General features: G+C 45.6%; 1 protein-coding gene across 1 annotated transcript in view; it reads left to right on the top strand.

The window, feature by feature from the left end:
• Positions 1-2523: 2523 nt before the first annotated feature.
• The window catches only part of LOC134853372 (reticulon-1-A-like), a 129543-nt gene continuing 126066 nt past the window's right edge, over positions 2524-6000 (top strand). Inside the window, exon 1 of the mRNA XM_063869352.1 lies at positions 2524-2534. The gene's annotated coding sequence lies outside the window, so the exon portion shown is untranslated. The remainder of the gene's footprint in view (positions 2535-6000) is intronic.

Raw genomic sequence — 6000 nt, 5'->3', positions numbered from 1 at the left:
CGCCTTGCTTCTAGAAATCATGGTGACCGTATGTATTTTTCTCACCTCCAGCATCAACAGTGAAGCTAGTATTTGGGGCATCAACGCACCTGAAAAATTCAAGATTTCCACTTGCAAGTGCGCTCGGATCCTCATCAGAACTCTGACAAGACTGTCCCATTTTATCAAGTGAACCTCACGCTCGGTTATCCTGGGCTTCGTGTAGTACTCCATCCAGGGTGCACCATTGAAGGCCGTACTCCTCTTGCATTTGGCACTCGGCCACTCTTCGTTGTCGTGTCAGTGATATTTTCCTTCAGTATTCTTCTTGTAGTTTGAGTTAATGCCGCTTCTCACCGGTTTCTTTTTCCAGGTGTGCGGCTCTCCTTTCGACGCAGGGTTTTTGGGGGGTTCTTGACTGCAAACTCTCTTTCAGCTCCTTGAGAAGCGAAGTTCCGGCACTGACCTGGCTACCACCAGTCGAGCTGGGCGTCAGGCCAGGAAATGCCGCATCCTACCTCAGCGGTTTCATCAGGCTCAATTCGAGATCTCTCAAGGACAGAGTGGGTTCCCGTCTCCAGATTTTTGCTCATCTGTTCTTGAGCCACTCTATCGAGGTTAGAACGACCGCTCGCATTGGGTACCTCATCTACCTCCATTTTCGACTCCGGTCTGGATCGAGCCATCAGGGGTTCAATTGGCGTCCTCGCCTTCCGATCCTTGCTTCTCACCACCTCCGGCTGTCGCCTTTGCAATCCATCAAACTCCGACTTCAGCTGGTCACGGCTCACCATAGTCTCTTGCATCTTCCGGGTTTGTTTCAACTCGGCCTTCAACATATCCATCTCAAGTATAGCTTTGTACTTGTCCAAAGTCGCATGGTCTCTGTCCAGAATAGCTTTGTCCCTATCCAGAGTGGCTTGATACCGGTCTTTATGGCTCTTCTCCAACTCTCTCCTCAGTTTCTTGACGTCCGGGTATGCCTTCTCCATCTGTTGAGCTCGTATTGTTGACGCGGGTTTGCTGCTGAACTCCGGTATTCAGGCTTGTCTGGTCGGGAAGGGAAACTCGCCAGTACCATTTTCCGTGTTATTGCTCAAGCCAGGTTTTGTCGCCAAGTCAGATCCTCTGCAGCCTCCGTCGGTGCTCCCTGACAGCCATTTAGTCTGTTCCTGGTTTGATATTCCATGCGACGTATATCCCACCATCAGCACAGCTTTCATTGCTGACTCCCTACCTTCTCCTTGCGACTCCAGCAGCAAGATGGCACTCAGCATCACCGCCATCCTCTCGTCCACCAGGGAATGGTCCATATCCCTCAGATGTGGGCTTCTTCAGTCCCGCTGGCACAGATTTCCAAACGCGATCGGCCATTGCTGAAGATTACTCAATTCTCAAGAAGATACCGTACCAGGTTATTCTCAAGAAGATACTGTACCAGTTTATCACTCACGAAGATACCGTACCCTATTAGACTCAAGAGGATACCGTACCAGTTTATCACTGAATAAAGTACCGTTGCGCAGCGTGAACTACTAGATTCCCATTGATTCTCTTGTCCGTCAGTTTCAATCGTATCCGCCTGATTTCTCCTGACTATTAATCAAATTCAAACTGAAAATAAAACAAAACATAAACGTGTCCATTTCTTACCACCGCTGTAATCCCATTCAGAAGTTTCTCACAAAATTTTTAAAACGGTTTTGATTAAATGATATTTTGTTAATCAGTCCATTGCTTGCTCCAAAGAGCAAAACATCATATTTGCGTGCACCATCTCAAAATGTTCAAATAAGTGTAAAATGCTGCAGACTCTTTTATATTTCAGCATTGTGCGATTTGTATTAGTTGTTCAGCATGACTGTCGTTCCAAAAATTCAAAACTTAATCTTATACGATGTACAATGCCCTTATCTCAAGGAAGCTGTGTGCACTCGAGATTCCAGCCCCAACTCAAGACGCTTGTACCCACTCGAGAATCAAACAATTCTCAGGTAATATTTCTTTTGTATTTGTTTGTTATTTTCTTTTTTAGGAAGACCACGTGCAAGACCACTTACAACTCTTGGGGATTCAATTTTGATTCTATTCGGATCGTAAACTGGTATTGAGACTTCCTTCTATCCCCTTTCCACCAGAAAGTTCTTTAGGCGCGTCCACGTCAGTACCACATTTTCAGGATCCACCGCACACTTTTCACTGACTTTCGTCTCCGAAAAAAACAAGTACTTGCCTGGCACCTGAAAAACTGATGATGGGAACGCCGCCAGGCCCGCCAACCCCGGTCTTTCTTTGAGCAAGTACTCCACATTTTGATATTCTCTTTCGACATCCGCCTCTAGCCTGGTCTTTATGCTCATATCTGCTATTTTGCAGATTGAACTGGTCCTGTCAGATACGATGAAATCGCTGTCCGGGATCAAGATGTTTTCCGAGTATTCATTCGGGGTATCAAATTTGGTCTAGAAATTATTCCAATAGTGGGTTCAGCTTTCTCTTGATCCACTTGCAGTCCACGGGTTTCCCTTGTTTCGCTGAGTTTTTTCTTATTAAATTTTCGGTGTGGGTAAGTCCTACCCCCACTCCCCCGACAAGAATTTTTATCGACGTCCCCGTCGATGGTGCCGCGCTTGAGTTATCTGGCGGTATGTCTAGTAACCGGTCCGAAGCTATCCAGCCAATGGTTTTCTCTCTTCACGTTTTTGGCTGAAGATATGTCGACCTGTTGCCTACTCTGTCCCTCATTTTCGCCCGCTGGCAGGTCATACATCCATTCTAGAACCCTGAAACTTTCGTGCTCCCTTTTTTCTGTTTGCTCTGTTCTAGAATCATCTCTCGTTCTGGTATATTGTGATCTTTCTGCCAGAAATCCGCATTACCCTCAATGATCTACCACTAATTTTCCGGGATCAAGTCACCCATGCTCACCAAATCTGTCTTCATCTCATTTGGTTATATTTTATCAATCAAGAAGTCATCATAATATTTGTTGTCTTCCATGCTGGTCTTTTCGCGCCCGCGTCGCCTTGTCTCTATGGTCGGAGGCTTGTCTGGCTCTATCCACTCGGGCACTTCATTCTGCTCTGGTTCATTCCTATCCTCTTCTGCAAATGAAACATCATTCGAGTGGACTTCTATCTTTTCATTGTCATCCATGCTTGTGTTCTCGTTTCCATCGTTCTTCTCTCTGGTGCCACTCTCGCTGACCTCACATCCAGTTCCACTATCAGATATTCTAGGCTTTCCGTGTTTTGAGGCACGCACTAATTCTCCGGTGACGGGACATGAGACTTCAGATTTTCATAGTCCGCGGCTCATCCTGTGCTCAGGCGGTAGAACTGACCCTGCTGATGTACCCTTGTCATCATGAACTACCCTCTCCATTTCTTCCATAACTTCCCTGTTCTTTTTGGAGGTATGCCGTTCTCAAACACCCAGACATACTGCCCCACAGAGTACAGCTTTGTTTGTAGTCTTTTCTCACCGTAGTTTTTGCGTTGTCTCATCTGTGCTTGAGCTGTGTTCCGTATACACAGATCACTCCACTCTTGTTATCTCTTCATCGCCTACCTCACGCAGGCTTAGGTTGAAGTCTTTTGCCCCTCGTATTCTGGCCAGAAGAGAACCTTGTCAGCATCCAGCATCATGAATGGAATGATCCCCGTTGTCGAGTGTTGCGTGATGTTGTATGCTCCCACTACTTGCAGCAAGTATTTGTCCCAATCTGTCATATAACTCGAGCAGTATAGCCTGAGCATATTCACTATCGTCCTATTTCGCCCCTCCGCCAGCCCAGTGTACTTGAGCGATGTGGGATCTCTTCATCAAAACTTTCGTCAGATCCCCGATGAAGGCCATCCCGTTGTCTGATTGAAAAGTCATGGGACATGCGTATCTCGAGATCCAGTGCGTAATCAAGTGATCATTGTTTCTTCCGCTGAGGCCGCTTGACACAATAAATCTTCCGTCAGTTTCTTGAAGTGGTCTATGACTACTTGTCTCTGATTATATCCGGTTTCTGTAATCCAGATTTTTCGGTGGTCTATCTACACGACCTCATTAGTTTTCAATTTTTTCAGCGATTTGAGTAGGAATTCCATTTTCCTCGGTTCCTTCAATTGCAGGTATGAAAAACATGCATTGACCCATCTCTTGCACGCTTTCCTCGTTGTAGGCGAATCAAACGATACAGCGTTCTTTGTTGTACTTTATCTTTTCCCTTAAGTCCCATTTGATCATGTGACCTGAACAGCACTTCTGGCTGAAAAAGCTGCGGTAGTATGACGAGGTGGTGTTTGTGCAGTATTCTTTCTTCATCTCTTCTCTTGCAAGCCACCACGCCATACGCAGTGTAAAAAAATTAGCCGCTTCCATTCCTTGTTGAACTGGCTCAGGATCTTATAGCTATCTTCTTCCAGACCGCCCTTTCTCTTTCTCCCTTGTTTTGATCCATTTGGAGAGATGGATGGTCATTTTCTCATTTTTCTGTGCCCGAATCAAGTCTGATAGCCTGTACGTTGCCTTCACGTGCTCGTTCAAGGCCATTATTTGCCCTGTCAATGCTCCCGGGTTGTGGATATCATCTCTCAGTTTGACACACGCTTTCTTGCTCGAGATCTCCCTGTTGCTTTCGGGCTCTATATTCGTCCTTTTGTTCCTTGATACCTGAAGGGTTTCCTTGATACCGCTATTATCTCTAGTTTTTCTCCTCCAATTGCATCGTCACTGTCTAAACTGTACGTTCCAGACGAGTGGTTCGTATGTATTTCTCTATCCTGGTTTCTCCTCTTTGCTTCTGCTAGTATCATGCATAGGCTGTATTGCTCGTCTTCACTTCCCGTAGAGTTCTCGTCCACTTCTTCTGGCTCCCCGGACAAATTCTCTTCTTCACTCTCTTCCGCATTCACTATCCACTACCCGGACTCTTGATCTTCTCTGAGCTCTTCGGCCTCCTCCTTGAAAGACTTTTTTTTTCTTTCTCAGTGTTTTCTGCATGAGTATCCCATCTGGGATTTTCTCGACTAACGTCAGCACCCATTCTTAACTCTCTAGATCTCTATCTTCCAACTAACTTTTTTCGCGCGGGACTTCTTTACTCCTCCTCATTATCGTGAGTTCTGGTTCATTAGTCTTCTCATTCATGTCCACGGGCTTGTTGTCAGCCAGTTTCTGAAGCAATCTCATCAAAGCTTGTCTTACTGCTAATCTCCCGTTCTTTACTTCCCCCTGGTCATAATCTTTCGCCTTCAACGTTTCTCTGACTATCATCGACTTGAGCAGGAGTTCCACTGGTATTCCCGGTTGTCTCCCTAGGATAATTGTCTCCCGGTGTTCAGTTGGTAATTCAGGATGATCCCCGATCGGCTTCACTGATTTATCGAGCCATCTCGTGAGTGAAAAATTGTCATAGATTACCTTGTCTATGAATGAGAATCGATCTTTTTTTTCAGAACTGTCAGCTTCCTTCAGCTCTTGCCTCTCGTAAAGTTCGGTTTTCTTTCTCAACTGGTCTGCATTTTGATGGTTATCCCTTGTCCTGTGCTCAATTATCATGTTGTAACCATATACTCCTACTATCCATCTTCCGATGTAACTTTAAAACATTGGGGTACGTTTGCAGCCAGGAGACATCTCTGTGATCAAATTGTAGTTTGAACGGCTCGCTGCCTAGATATCCTTGTATTTCTCTTTAAAGGTGACCACCGCAAACATATTTGCTTTGGGCGCCCCATTTTTCATCTCCGTGTCGCTCTGAACTTTGTTCCCGTATCCTATTGGTCTCATGACGGTCTTGTCGTTCCTTTCTTGATCTTGAGGGAGTTTGCCAGAAACTGCGACCACTGAAGCGTCGGTATCTAGGACGTACATGCCTTTCTCTATCGCCATACCCACTACTGGAGCCTCACACAACTATCTTTTTATTCACTGAAAAGACTCTTCTGCTGCGATGTTCCACATAAATTTCTTGCCCTTATGTCTCATGAGTTGTTGCATCGGGTATACCTTGTCTGACTAATCTTT

The sequence above is a fragment of the Symsagittifera roscoffensis genome, chromosome 8 (genome assembly GCF_963678635.1).
Source record: "Symsagittifera roscoffensis chromosome 8, txSymRosc1.1, whole genome shotgun sequence".
In the NCBI taxonomy this organism is placed as follows: domain Eukaryota; kingdom Metazoa; phylum Xenacoelomorpha; order Acoela; family Convolutidae; genus Symsagittifera; species Symsagittifera roscoffensis.
The sequence above is the reverse complement of the archived record's forward strand: the minus strand, read 5'-3'. Positions and strand labels throughout refer to the sequence as shown.